General features: G+C 45.1%; 1 long non-coding RNA gene and 1 pseudogene across 1 annotated transcript in view; both read left to right on the top strand.

Moving 5' to 3' along the window:
- Positions 1-9,216, top strand: part of LOC128591208 (uncharacterized) — a 50,844-nt gene extending 41,628 nt beyond the window's left edge. Inside the window, exons 5-7 of the long non-coding RNA XR_008381548.1 lie at positions 909-1,033; positions 6,668-6,782; positions 9,044-9,216. This is a non-coding gene — a long non-coding RNA (uncharacterized LOC128591208). The remainder of the gene's footprint in view (positions 1-908; positions 1,034-6,667; positions 6,783-9,043) is intronic.
- Positions 9,217-10,444: 1,228 nt separating this feature from the next.
- Positions 10,445-13,550, top strand: LOC128590026 (RNA-binding protein 4-like; annotated as a pseudogene).
- The last annotated feature ends 1,790 nt before the right edge of the window (positions 13,551-15,340 follow it).

Genomic DNA, 15,340 nt, shown 5'->3' with positions numbered 1-15,340 from the left:
GTGACTTGGTAATTGTTCCATTTCAAGAAGCATTGCATTTTTTAAAAAACCTTTGCCAAACACATTTTTATGGAGAAAATTTTCCTTATTTTAGAGTCTATTCCCATGTGAGTTGAAAACACACTCTGTGTGGCTCATCCTTCTATTATCTTTGATTAATAGCCACCCTTTCATGTGTATGAAGGAAGTTTCATGTTCATTGAAGAGTACCTTCTGCTTAAAACAATCAATTAAAAAAAAAACTTTCTTATCTAGGATACAGCCATATTAAAACTCCACCCAAGACCTTTTCAAAATAGACTAGTACACAGAGCATATTTGAGCATAACTTCCTGTTTGCTGCTATTTTTTTTAGGCCCTTTTATCTTATAAATATCCTGCAAAGTGAATTTGTAGCAGGCTCGGTAAGCTTTTTATACCGATGGCCCTTGACGTCTGCTCGTTTTCCTCTCATCACAGAGGACTCTACTCTTTTCCCAAATGACTATCTGGAATCTATTCCCAATTGCTTTTCTCACTTCCGGCCCTAATGATTTCTCCATTTTTTTCACCCTAAACACCCTCCCATAGTTTTCAGGGTCTTCTCTGACAGCTTGATGTGATAAACTTTTTATGCAAGCACAAACCAAATGTAATCAAGGGCAAAGAAGAAAAACACCTTGGGCATGCTCAGATGGGCAGGGCAGGAGCATCTGCAATTAGACTGGAGCTAGTAAATGATGGGTAGACTTTCCTCAGCCTGCACACTGGGCTCTGGAAGCAAGATGGGAAGAACCACATGATGATACTGTTTCCTCAGAACCTCCATGAAGGCCATTGCCTTAGGTGGCATGTTTTTGCAAGCAGTGTGATTTAATGAAGACCAAGACGACAGACTAATTCCTCTGTGTGGTTTCCCCTGTACTCAGGCCTCTGTGGGACGTTCTGTCCCCTGTACCTGTCGTTCATGATTGCTGCCGACATGAATGAGTGCTGCCTGTGTGGAGTCAGTATGGCCATGAGGACCTTGTACCGGACCCGCTATGGCATCCCGGTGAGTCACCTGAGCACCCTCGGCGTGGCGGTAACATAGCCATCTCTGTGATTGCCCTCCTGACACCTTCATGGCTTAACCTTAGTTTTGTTAGGTGACTTTGTGCCACTACAATTCTAAATTTTTACAGTGATTAACAGGGGCCATTCAGCTATCTATACTTTGGAATAGCTTTTTCTTTTTCTTTTCTTTTCTTTTCTTTTTTTGGAGACAGAGTCTCACTTTGTCACCCTGGGGTTGAGTGCTGTGGTGTCATAGCTCACAGCAACCTAAAACTCTTGGTCTCAAGCAATTCTCTTGCCTCAGCCTCCCAAGTAGCTGGGACGACAGGTGCCCACTACAATGCCTGGCTATTTTTAGAGACGAGGTCTTGCTGGTCCAGAGTGCTAGGATTACAGGCGTGAGCCACCACACCCAACTTTGGAATATCTTAATAATACTACGTAAAATCCTTATTGATTCAAGAGATATGTCTCTGAAAAACCTGCTGGAGATGAGCAAGTGGGCAGTGAAGGTGGCACAGGACTATTGGCCTCTCCTTGGTTTGCTCAGAGTTCAGACCTAGGACCCTGCAAATCTGCAGGGTGGGGGATGATCTCTTAGCCTTGGATAAAAAGGGGTGCATGGTGAATTCCCTCCTAGTCTATTTTGTGCTACTATAACAGAATACTTGAGATGGGATAGTTTATAAAGGACAGAGATTCATTTCTTATAGTTCCACAGGCTGGGAAATTCAAGAATGAGAGGCCGGCACCTGGTTGAGGGCCTTCTTGTTGAGCTTTTCCATGGTGGGTGGGCAAGATAACATGAGAGAGAAAGCAAAAGCCCTACTCCCTTTTATCATAAACCCACTCTCACCATAATGAACCAACTCCTGAGTAAGCAACATTAATCATGACCTAGTCATCTCTTCAAGGTCCCACCTCTCATCACTGTTGCATGGGAGGTGAATTTTCCCCATGTGAACCTTGGGGATACATTGAAACCACAACTCCCTTATAACTGGTACATTTGCCTAAATAGTAAATCATAGGCAGTGTTAATTCATTCATCAGAGATTACTGAGTACACAAAACAGGCCAAGTACTATGCCAGGTGCTAGGGGTACGTCAGTGAACAGAGCAAATCAAAACCCCTTCTTCATAGGCTTACATTCTTTTTTCTTTTAGTAAACCTTTTTTTTTTTTTTTTTTTTTGAGACAGGGGCTCACTCTGTTGCCCAGACTAGAGAGCAAAGGAGTCATCATAGCTCTCAAACTCCCAGATTCACTCCTGCCTCAGCCTCCCAAGTGCTAAGATTATAGGTGTGAACCATCACACCCAGCCTAGCAAGCTCTTTTTTTTTTTTGTAGAGACAGAGTCTCACTTTATCACCCTCTTTAGAGTGCAATGGCATCACAGCTCACAGCAACATCCAACTCTTGGACTTAGGCGATTCTCTTGCCTTAGCCTCCCAAGTAGCTGGGACTACAGGCACCTGCCACAACACTCAGCTAAATTTTTTGTTGCAATTTGGCTGGGGCCAGGTTTGAACCCACCATTCTCAGTATATGGGGCTGGCGCCCTACTCACTGAGCCACAGGCACCACCCCAGCCTAGTAAGCTTTTATTTTCAATAATTGCAGACTTAAAGAAAAGTTGCAAATATGGTACAAAGAATTCTTGAATTCTCAAATATCCTTTACCCCAATTCCCCAAATATAAAAGTTTGGCCATGCCTGCTCTATCCCAGCCCCACCTCCCCACCCCCCCCGCTTCTCTCTCCCCATATGTCTATCTGTTCTTTTTCTTTTTTTTTTTTTTTGAGACATTTTACAGTAAATTACAAATTTGATGCTGTTACTCCCGAATACTTCAGTGTGTACCTCCGAAAAACAAGGAAAACCTCTTAGATAACCACAGCACAAATATCAAAATCAGGAATTTAACATTTCTACAATACTATTAGCTAGTGATGGGTCTTATTTAAACTTTCTCAAATGTTTATAAGAAAATCACATTGGGGCCATAGCTGACGCCTGTATTCCCAGCACTCTGGGAGGCCAAGACGGGTGGATTGCTTGATCTTACCAGTTCGAGATCAGCCTGAGCAAAACCAAGACCCCATCTCTACTAAAAAGTAGAAAAAAAAAAACTGAGGCAAAAGGATTGCTTCAGCCCAAGAGCTGGAGGTTGCTGTGAGCTATTACACCATGGCACTCTACCCAGGGAGACAGCTTGAGACTCTGTCTCAAAAAAAGAAAGAAAGAAAATCACTTTGGGGTCACACAGTATGTTCAGTTGTCAGGCGTCTTTAGTCTCTTGGTTTTTTTCTTCTTTCATGACTTTGACATTTTTTTAAGAATGCAGGTCAATTATTTTGTAGAATATCCCTGTTTGTTTTCTCATACATTTCCTAATAGGCAGATTTAGCTTATGCAACTGTGGCAGAAACTCACAGAAGTGCAGTTGTGTTTGCCATGCACAAGGCACATGACGTCAAGTTATCCCATTATGGGTGAATGGATAACGTATGCTTTAGTCAGGACTGTAAGTGTGCCCATCACCCACATACAGTCCCTTATAGTACCTGTTAGGTAGGTTTTTCTCTCTCCTCTCCTCCCCCCCAAAATAGGAACTTTGATCGCTTGGTTAAGGTAATGTCTGCTGTAATTCTCTACTGTGAAGGAGCTATTTTCTCTAATGAATAAGGATCTTACAGGGAATTGTAAGAACCTGTTACACTGGGTCTCCCTTTTTTTTTTTTTTGAGATAGAGTCTCACTCTGCCACCCGTAGAGTGCTGTGGCATCATCATAGCTCCAGCAACCTCAAACTCTTGGGTGTGATTGATCCTCATGCCTCAGCTTCCCAAGTAGGTAGAACTATAGGCACTCGCCGTAACACCCAACTAAGTTTTCTATTTTATTGGAGATTAGGGGTCTTGCTCTTGCTCATGCTGGTCTCTTAACTCCTGAGCTCAAGCAATCAACCCACCTTGGTCTCCCAAAATGCTACAATTACAGACTTGAGCCACCGCACCTGGCCTGATTCTTAACTTTGTGGCTGGATCCAAGTGTCACTTTTTTTTTTTTTTTTTTGAGACAGATTCTCATTATGTTGCCTTTGGTAGAGTGCCATGATGTCACAGCTCACAGCAACCTCAAACTCTTGGGCTTAAGCAATTCTCTTGCCTCAGCCTCTCAAGTAGCTGGGACTACAGGCAACCACCACAACACCCAACTATTTTTTGTTGCAGTTGTCATTGTTGCTTAGCTGGCCCGGGCCGGGTTCAAACCCATCAGCCTTGGTGTATGTGGATGGCACCGAGACCTCTGTGCTACGGGAGCCGAGCCCCCAGTCTCACACTTGCCCAGACCTGTCTTGAACTTCTAAGTCTTAAGCAATCTTCCCATCTGGGCCTCCCAGAATGCTAGGATTATATCAGGTTGGCCTGATTCTTAACTTTGTGGCTAGAACACCAGCCTCCTGAAACTGATTACAAAGCATGTCATGTACATGTAGTTATGCCTATGGGGTGTGGGGGTGAGATTCCCAAAGTTAGCCATGACCCAAAGGGACACAAAGCTAGATTCTGGAGAGTTTCCAAGAACAGATTAGCAAATAGCTAACTTTATGACCTTCCAAGAAGTCACTAGGCAAAATCACTTTTTCCTCTTCTGTGATGAGTAAGCTCTACAAGATGATATCTAAGGGCACGTCTAGGTTAGATTCAGTAAGTGCACTTACGGACAGTGTTTCTCTGTCCTTCCTCTTCAGAACAGATGCCTAGGACTAATTTATGTAACTCAGGCTCTCTGCTTTGCTTCCCTTTTTACATCTATGCAAACTCCCATGGGGCTGCTACCACGCAACCCCTTGCTCTGTACCTTCCTCCATGAATGGAGCCAAGAGAGCATCTCTTTGGCCAGCGGCACCACTTCTGCAGGGGTAAGGAGAAAGGAAGGAAACGACCATGGATTTCTCTCCTTCCGTGTCCTGGTATATTATTTTCAGGCGTATTTGCTCAGTTCCTACTCACGAACACTTTGTGCTCTAGGGATTATCTATACTTTATAGATATGGAAACCATGAATCAGAGGGCTTAAGGTCACAGAATATGGACTCAAGTTCCTGACTAATTCAAAAGCTCTGTTTCTTTTCCCACCTCACCGTCATGCTTTCCTGAGTAAATATATTCAGCCATATACCACGATTCATTCATTTACTCACTCCACCTGTGATTCTGCAAATAGTGCTCATAACAAGACTTTTCTTTTTTTTGAAACAGAGTCTTACTTTGTTGCCCTCAGTAGAGTGCTATAGTGTCATAGCTCACAGCAACTTCAAACTCTTAGGCTCAAGTAATCCTCTTGCCTCAGCCTACCAAGTAGCTGGGACTACAGGTGCACGCCACAATGCCTGGCTATTTTTAGAGACAAGGTCTAGCTCTGGCTCCAGCTGGTCTGGAACCTATAATACGCTCAGGCAATCCACCTGCCTCAGCCTCCCAGAGTTGTAGGATTACATTTGTGAGCCTCTGCACCTGGCCCAACATGACTTTTTAAACATCTTGCAAACAAGTAAAACAACAGCTCTCTTTAACCTGAGTATTTAATACAGCATCTTTCCTGAGAACTTATTGCGGAAAGACATTTCTGTCCCTTACCGACTTCAGCCTGGTATTCACCTGTTGGTCATTTCCTTCTAGTGTGGAAGAATCGTCTTTCTTCTCTACATTCTATTGTTTGTATGTGTGGATACACACATACTAGGAAACAGACTTAGAATCAGGATTATGTTTTCTACAGGTTTTTCTAGGTTTCTCAGCAAATAGTAGTGAGATTTTTTTCTCCCTAAAAACTACCTGAGGTAAAAAACAAACACAGAAATGCTGGAACAGAAAAGTAATTAGGACCGGGCAAGGTGGCTCATGCCTGTAATCCCAGCATTAGGGAGGCCAAGCCAGGTGGATTGCCTGAGCTCATAGGTTCGAGACCAGCCTGAGTCAGATTGAGACTCTGTCTCTAAAAATAGCCAGGCGTTGTGGCTGGTAACTCTAGTCCCAGCTACTTGGGAGGCTGAGGCAAGATGCTCACTTGAGCCCAGGAGTTTGAGGTTGCTGTGAGCTGTGACGCTACAGCACTCTATCATCACAACAATCCTCTTGCCTCAGTTTTTCTCTTTTTAGTAGTGACAGGGACTTTCTCTGGCTCAGGCTGGTCTCGAACCCGTGAGCTCAAGCAATTCACCTGCCTCGGCCTCCCAGAGCACTAAGATGACAGGTGTGAGCCACCTCGCCTGGCCTGGAATAACCGTTTTAGAACTGCGAGAGAATGGGGCTATGACTATAACCTATAGATCAATTGAAATGGTCTAATAGGACGAAAAGGGCACTGGCTTGAAAAGGAAAGACCAGGGTCTGCCACAAATTGTCATGTGACTTTAGCAAGTCATTTCATTTCACTGGGTCACCAGAAAAATGGTGATAATGTCACAGAATTCTCATGATAAATGAGTGACGTGAAATGTATATTTTAAAGAAGTTGGGAAAAAAATAAGAAAAAAGTAAAAAAAAAGAAGCTGGGAAAATATGCAAATACAAGGAATATGTGACATTATTTATAGGTTACATGGTGATCTGTTTTTCCAACAGGGATCTATGTGCAATGATTGGTTGTGGTGGACATTTTTTTCTTCATGTGCTGTGTGTCAACTGAAGCGAGATATTGACAAAAGAAAAGCAATGAATGCTTTATAAAAGATGCTTGGTAAGTTGGTGAGAATTTTTTGCTGATTTAGGGGTATCAGAGCAAATTCTCAAAGACATCTTTTATCCTTGGTACCTCCTCAGAAACCCCATGAGATATCCCTTAACAAATGGAGGGCAAATGGTTTTTAATTGCCGGCCTACACCAATCAGCTGGTAATCAGCTTCCTACAGTCTAAGTTGGGAGAGCTACAGCCTGACTGAGCAGGAAAGAATTCTGTGATTTGTTATTAAAATGTCTGCCACAGGAGGCTGCGTGAAGTACCAATAAATGTGTCACGTGTAAACCGTATCTGTCTTGGTTTGGCGCCTGTGGCTCAAGCGGCTAAGGTGCCAGCCACATACACCTGAGCTGGCGGGTTCAAATCCAGCCCGGGCCCACCAAACAACAATGACGGCTGCAACCAAAAAATAGCCAGGCGTTGTGGCGGGTGCCTGTAGTCCCAGCTACTTGGGAGGCCAAGGCAGGAGAATCGCTTGAGCCCAGGAGTTGGAGGATGCTGTGAGCTGTGATGCTACGGCACTCTACCCAGGGCGACAGCTTGAGTCTCTGTCTCAAAAAAAAAAAAAACCATGTCTGTCTTAACTATATCATGACTTAAAGGTAGTAGATATACGTGTACAACAAGACATTGATTTCCCTAAGCCCAGACCACAGGTCCACTGCTAACCAACTGAGATGCTATACTAAGTGTGACTTTGTCTCATGCCTAGTTACAATGTCCAGTCAACACCACAATATTAGAATAGTAACTCATTTTCCAAAGTGATAGGAAACGATTATTGGTCTCTATAAATGAAGTGTGGACAATTCATCCAGTTAGCCAAATTCCCAAAGCTCCCACTACAGAGAAGAGTCACTAAGATTCGATAAACATAGTGCCAATGCTGGACAGCTGCTCACGTGCCTGGTCTCCTTAGCCACCATCCCCCCAGGCCCCTCCCCCAATCACGTTTTAATCCTCCCTGTTCCCCTTGTTTCTCTCAGGTGAGAAGGCAATGGCTCCCTCTGTCCTCACTTCAGTCTTTTCCTCTCCATCTCCCTAGAATTTAGTTTAGTTTTCACCTGGGAATGTCTGTTCTCTGTAAAAATCCTGTCTCCCAGGGCTCTTTGAGAATAGTTGGTCAGGATGGTATGGACATTCACATGACTAGTGGACCCTGGTCTGACATGTCTCTGAGATATTTTTGCTACATGTAGCACAAAATAATGTCCTTTTCATGAACCAGACCTCAAGATGTTGCATTTCAGTGCCAAGTACAGTTTCCCAATATTTGTCTTCTGATTGCTTCTAAAGGCTTTGCTCAGAGACTGAAGGGCTTTACTCCCTTTCAGCAGAGTCAGGTTAGGGGGATTCTCAGTATTCCTTCCCTTCCCTGTACCCTACCTCACGAGAATCAACTATTGTTGCCCTTCCCAAGTAACGATGTTTCTTTCAAGGGCTATGATATCAACTTGACCCCGAATTTGATGTCAAAGGAATCTAAGGGAATTAGAATGTCGTAGTTCACTGGTCATCCAGTCAATGAAAGAGACTGTTTTCAGTTCTCTCCCTTTTGGGGACTCTTACCTTAGCATGTCTGAGGGTTCAGAACAGAAGTTAACTCTCTAGCAACCTATAGGTCATTCTACTGGGTCACCTCACTACCCAGCAATAGTGTCTGACACATAAGAGGCACTTGGTAAATAATGAAGGATGAATGAATGAGTGAGTGCAACTTTCAAGCTTAATGAGGCCTAACCTGGGACAGTCACCTGCGTCTCAGATAGTGGTGACTCCTTCTCATAGATTGTACTGAACCATATTTCACCGAGATTTTATTATTTATTCATTTATTTATTTATTTTGAGACAGAGTCTCACTATGTTGCCTCTCGGTAGAGTGCCGTGGCATCACAGCTCACAGCAACCTCCAACTCTTGGGCTTAAGCAATTCTCTTGCCTCAGCTTCCCAAGCAGCTGGGACTACAGGCGCCCGCCACAACACCTGGCTATTTTTTGTTGCAGTTGTCATCGTTGTTTTAGCAGGCCTGGGCCTGGTTCAAACTCACCAGCCTCAGTGTATGTGGCTGGCACCATAACCACTGTGCTACGGGTGCTGAGCCATCACCTAGATTTTAAATATTTGTTAGCAGGGCAGGGAAGGAATGGAAGTTTTGATATTTGGAACATGATAATGTAAAAAAAAGGTGGAGCTGATAAATCTTAATCTGTTCACTCATTCGTTTTTTTCTCCCCTCTCCACTTTTTTTTTTCTTCAGCTCAAATTCACATTTTGGTAAAAAGGCTGGAATGAAATACTGCATCTGTTCAGTGCCATCTCACCTCAAGTTTCAGAAACTAATTCAAACTAGTCAAATGGCTTCAAAAGGAATCCCTGTAAAAAAGCATTCAGTGGATTTATTAATATTTCATAAGTGTTCACATTTATAAACAGCAAACAACAAAGGGCATTTTCTAAACACTGAGTGATGCATTTGTTTAAGTGTAACTTTATATGATTCTATACGTGAATAACAGATAAAAACCAAACCATAATTATGTAAACTGATATCATTTACAAACTTTCTAGGATATCTTTTGTATTTTTATCATTAGTAGCCTTGGATTATGCTACAGTAAAATATCAACCCCAAAATACCAGTGTCTTAAAACAATGAAAGTTTCCTTCTACCACAAAGCCTGCCACAGACATGGGCAGCTGTCTTCCAAGTTACAGCTAAGCAGTCCAGACTCCATCGTCATCAAGAGAAAGGTGGGCAGTTCAAGAAGATTCACACCAGTAATTTAAGGCATTCACCTAGAAGAAACAAAGCCACTTCCCCTGAAAAGCCATTAGCCAGAACTATGCACCTGTGTTTATCTAGGCGAAAGGAAAAAAGGAACAAGGAAGGGTCATTCCCTTGAGTAGCCACAGAAATAGGAAATCAGATAAGGGTGATGGCTAGAAATTTCTATAAAATACTACACAATAGACTTCTTTTTTTTTTTCTTTTGAGTCAGAGTCTAACTTTGTCACCCTAGTCAATAGAGTGCTGTGGTGTCACTGCTCACAAAAAACTCAAATTCTTGGGTTCAAGTGATCCTCTTGCGTCAGCCTCCCAAGTAGCTGGGACTACAGGTACCCACCACAAGGCCCGGCTATTTTTAGAGACAGGGTCTTGCTCTGACTCAGGCTGGTCTCAAACCTGTGAGCTCAGGCAATCCACCTGCCTTAGCCTCCCAAGTGCTGGGATTACAGGCGTGAGCCACCACCCCTGGCTAGACTTCTGTCTTAGTCCTAACACCACATCTGTTCTATATCACTTCATGGCGACAGACCACAGGAGATAAGTTATTAAAGGAAGGAGAAATAATTTATTATGGATGAGGCATTCCAGGCTTGCTGAATATAAGTGAAAAATCTGGGACTAGAATAAATAATAACACAAGGTAAAATAAAGAGGAGATGTCAGCGAGAGGACAGAAATCATTTTGAGAGGTTTCTGTTTTGGGGGTGGGGGGAGATAAGTCTGGGAAGGATAGAGAAAAAGGTGGCATATGGGAGAAATTGCATGGAGGCTGTGAGTGATGACTGTTTCTTATGCCACAAGATAGCATTTAATATCCTCATGTCCAGGCAAGTTCACAGATGGGAAGGGCTTACCTAGCTGGAGCAAGGAATGGGCTATGGAATTGTGCAGGAACCGACCACCAGCACTTCACAGAGCGAAAACCAGGTCAAATGTAACAGATATGAATCCAAAGTCAATAGCCAGAAAACTATTTTATGCCTCCACAAAGCTATCATAGAAGCTAGAGTGAATATGGAAATAAAGAGGGGTCAAAGACGATGGGTGTTCTGAGGGCCTAGCAGGACCACTGCAAGTGCCCAGCACGCAGATGCTTGCACGTCCATCTGGCTTTTCTTTCTTTCTCTCTCTTTTCCCCTTCCCTTCCCTTCCCTTCCCTTCCATCTCTCTCTCTTTGTTGCCCTTGGTAGAGTGCTGTAGCATAATAGCTCATAGCAACCTCAAACTCTTGCCTCAGCCTATCAGACAGCTGGGACTACAGGCGTCCTCTACAATGCCCAGCTATTTTTTTAGAGACAGGGTCTCACTCTTGCTCAGGCTGGTCTTGAATCTGTAAGCTCAGGCAATCTACCGCCTTGGCCTCCCAGAGTGTTAGGATTACAGGCGTGAGCGACCGCACCTGGTCCAGAAGCTGTTGAGCCTGAGACAGGACCCCTCTGTGTCAGCTTTCCACAGACAAGGCCTACCCACTCTTGGTGCTGTGGCTTCCAGGCCCAATCCTGGTCCCACCTTACTCCAGCAGCCTGGTGTTTAACACTTAATCAGATTTATTACTTCCAATAAATCCTTTCTTGGGGTTGTGTTAGTTAGAATTTCCGTTGCTTGAAATCAAAGAACCATAATTAAGACAGCCCTCATCAGCCCCCAAATAGCTGAGTTCTCTGCACCCAGGATAACTGAGAAGCTTCTGCAAATAAATAGCAAGTTTAAGATCCTGCTCTGGACTTCAGTTTCTTTTGTTTTTCAGTGTTTGTTTGTTTTTAGACACAGAGTCTCACTGTTGCACTAGAGTGCAGTGGCATTATTACAGTTCACTGTACCATCAAACTCCAGGGCTCAAGGGATCCTCTTGCCTCAGCCTTCTCTCCTGAGTAGCTGGGACTACAGGCACAAACTACAATGCCTTGCTGGCTGATTCTTGAATTTTTTGTAGAGACAGGTCTTTCTATGTTGCTCAGGCTGATCTTGAACTCCTAGCGTCAAGTGATCCTCCCACCTCAGCCTCCCAAAGTGGAATTATAGGCCTGAGCCACCATACCTAGCCCAGTTTCCTTTTGAAAAAAATACATTTCCAGTGCCATTCTCCACCATTTTAAAAATTAACTTCCTTAATAATTTGAAAGTTGGGTGGCACCTGTGGCTCAGTGAGTAGGGCGCTGGCCCCATATACCAAAGGTGGCAGGTTCAAATCTGGCCCTGGCCAAACTGCAACAAAAAAGTAGGGTGTTGGGCAGTGCCTATGGCTCAAAGGAGTAGGCCGCTGGTTCCATATGCCATAGGTGGCGGGTTCAAACCCAGCCCCAGCCATAAAGTGCAAAAAAAAAAAAAGAATGGGGCGCTGTGGTGGGCGCCTGTAGTCCCAGCTACTCAGGAGGCAGGAAAATCACCTGAAGGTTGCTGTAAGCCATGATGCCACAGCACTCTACTGAAGGTGACAAAGTGAGACTCTGTCTCTAACAATAATAATAATAATAATAATTTCAAAGCTGTAATGTGTTTCCTTTAAAAATGAACCCCACATTGGCAAAATGTTATCAAAATTGAATGTTGGTTATGTGGAGGTTCTTTAGTCTGTGTACCTTCATATACGCTTGCAATGTCCATAATAAAAAGGTTTTAAATGCCAGGTAAGAGGCTTTTATTATTTTGGATTTCATTTCCACTGGGAGGCCAGGTGTTCTTCTGTGTGCTCCCACATGGCCACAGGCAGCCTCCTCACTCCAGGCACCTGTGGGCTTTTGTCTTTGGGAGCCTGAAACGGCCTTTGGTGCTTCCTTACATCCTGGTGAAGTAAATTCACTCCGGGATGCATTTACTGAGTGTCTTGGCCCATTTGGGCTACTACAAGGAAATACCATAGACTGGGCGGCTTATGTACAACAAGAATGTCTTCCAGTTCTGGGAAGTCCAAGATCAAGGCGCCGGCAGGTGCAGTGTCTGGACAGGGCCTGAGTTCTCATCCATGGACCCCTGCTCTTGGCTATATCCTCCATGGTGAGCCGGGAGGGAGCTCTGTGAGGGACCTTTTATAAGGGCACTAAACCCATTCATTAGAACTCTGGCCTCATGGCCTAAGCGCCTCCAAAAGTTCTATGTCCAAATAATGTCACTTTGGAGATGAAAATTTCATTCCTCCCCAAAGTCTATCTGGGGCAGCAAGCCAACCACAGGTCTCCACATCCCTTTCTTATGCAGGGCAATCTCCTCCCCTGTAGCTGTGTAAGAACTAATAGATCTCACTGGGGAAAGGGACTAAAGGGGAAGGCGTCAAGGGAGAAAGGGTGGGGTTGAATTCTGCTGTTGTGGAAGCCAGCAAGAATAAGAGTAAAACCTCAAGGAAGTTGCCCGTGGGCAACATCAGTCATCTGGGGGCCTTAACAACAGAGGTTCAAGGCAAAAAACGAATGCACCAGCCGGTTCAGGACTGCACGGGGGATGGGAGACCAAGGCGGCTGCTGTCGTGGGGGAAACAGGGGCACTGGCCCAAAGAGTGTCCGATAGATGGTCCAGGCCGGGTGGCAGACTTGAGCAATATAACGAGCAACACGGAGCAGCGCGTACCCCTTACACGGCGAGCTGTGGGGATTCCGTGTATTACAACAAGGCGCACGGAGCGCTCGGTGCTGCGGGCCTGTGAGGCAGTGGCGGCTGCGGCTGCCTCCGTGTATAATTCCACAGAGCAGACCCTGGCCCTGCTGCCCCAGTTCAGAACACACCATGGCCAGTCACCCATCTCCACCCCCCTCCGACCTCAGGCTGCTGCTGCTGCAGTTACTGCAGCTCCCACTTCATACAACCCGTGGCGGAGACCCCTGCGTCGCCCCACAGCCCCAGGCCCCACTGTCGGAGAGGGCTGCGGTTATGTGCATGAGACTGAGCTGTCCCGAGCTTCTGCAGCCGCGCGGAATTCCCTGCAGGGCATGGCCTGGGGTGAGCAGGAAGCCGTATGCAGATGGCAAGGTACTCAGCCTTTTAAAGCTTGAGGTGGGATGTGTGGGGGCTGTTGTGCATGAGAATACGCCCTTCCTGGTGCCCCAATTCTGCGACGTTCTCGGCTGCATGCGTTCAGTCCCTCAGGAGCCATGGACCTTGATTTACCGTGCTGAGTGAGTTCAGACCTTCTCTTCCTTCCCTGTCCTCCTGCCCATTTTCCTCCTTCTGTAGCCTCCCGTGTGTGTTCTGCTCTCCCAGCAGGCCTCCTTGTGTGCAGAGACCGTGGGGGGGCTGTGCTTCCTCCCTGCTTTCTGCCTCCAGTGGGTGTTGGATTTGGGGGTGGCCTTGGTGAGAGTTTTGCTGCTTCTGGGTCTCTTTTTGGCCCCAAAGCTAGACCTATAGAGTTGTATCACTTTTTTCTTTCCCGTGAAATAAATGGTTTTCCAACTTAGAAAAGAAAAAGAGACAGAAGTTACAACATGCTGTACATATGTTTGTACATAGAAGTTACCACCAGTAAGGTATTTTTTTAAAAAATCTTTGGTCTAGGGCAGCGCCTGTGGCTCAGTCGGTAGGGTGCCGGCCCCATATACCGAGGGTGGCGGGTTCAAACCCGGCCCCGGCCGAACTGCAACTAAAAAATAGCCGGGTGTTGTGGCGGGCGCCTGTAGTCCCAGCTACTCGGGAGGCTGAGGCAAGAGAATGGCTTAAGCCCAGGAGTTGGAGGTTGCTGTGAGCTGTGTGATGCCACGGCACTCTACCGAGGGCCATAAATTGAGACTCTGTCTCTACAAAAAAAAAAATCTTTGGTCTAGCTGAGAAAAGTTATTATTTCAGCCTCATTCTCTCACTGTTGCTATCATGCTCTATAGTATAATTCCAAATGCCTAAGGCTCCCACATACCACGCTACTGCCCTCCAATCAAAATCTTCCTTAAATGCTACTTCACACTAGAGGTAAAGAGTCTGCAGCTTCTCTGAGGAAGCTGGAAGTGAGGGAGGAAAAAGAAAGAAAATGCAGAAACTTACAAAGCAAATAACGACAGGAGAGAATGCGTCTCACTTTCAGGGTGGGCATTATCCCTGTGGGTCCCACTCCCATGGGGGTTGCACTAGCTGCTGAGTGGCTTAGATAATAGCAATCACTGGGTCCTGGGTCCTCAAGTACCCGGGGAGGGAGGAGGCTCCAAGACACTCCTTCTGAGATTGACCAAAACAGACAGGAAACAACTAGAAACGTTGTCAACTTAAATAATTAAAGAAAAAGGTGATATATGATTTCCATTTCACTAAGGTGCTGTGTAGCATGTAAAGTGCATATTATGAGGAATGGTTTTGTCAAATTTTCATGAATTAGGGTGGCTGAAATATCCATTGTGCCTTGTGAGAAAGGAAGTAAATGATATCACAAAAGGACATCTATATTAATAGAGATTTTTTTTTTGAGACAGAGTCTCACCATGTCGCCTTCAGTAGAGTGCTATGGCGTCACAGCTCACAGCAACCTCAAACTCTTGAGCTTAAGTGATCCTCTTGCCTCAGCCTCCTAAGTAGCTTGGACTACAGGCACCCACCATAACACCCAGCTATTTTGTTGTTGTTGTAATTGTCATTGTTTAGCAGGCCCGGGCCGAGTTCAAACCCACCAGCCTGGGTGGATGTGGCCGGGACCCTACTCACTGAGCTACGGGCACTGAGCTTAATAGAGTATTTATTTATTTATTTATAGAATTGATTATTTATTTTGTGTGTGTGTGTGTGTGTGTGTGGTTTTTGACCAGGGCTGGGTTTGAACCACCACCTCTAGCATATGGGATCGGCGCCCTACCACTT

The sequence above is a fragment of the Nycticebus coucang genome, chromosome 1 (assembly GCF_027406575.1).
Source record: "Nycticebus coucang isolate mNycCou1 chromosome 1, mNycCou1.pri, whole genome shotgun sequence".
NCBI classification, from domain to species: Eukaryota; Metazoa; Chordata; class Mammalia; order Primates; family Lorisidae; genus Nycticebus; species Nycticebus coucang.
This window is presented reverse-complemented; position numbering and strand designations above follow the sequence as displayed.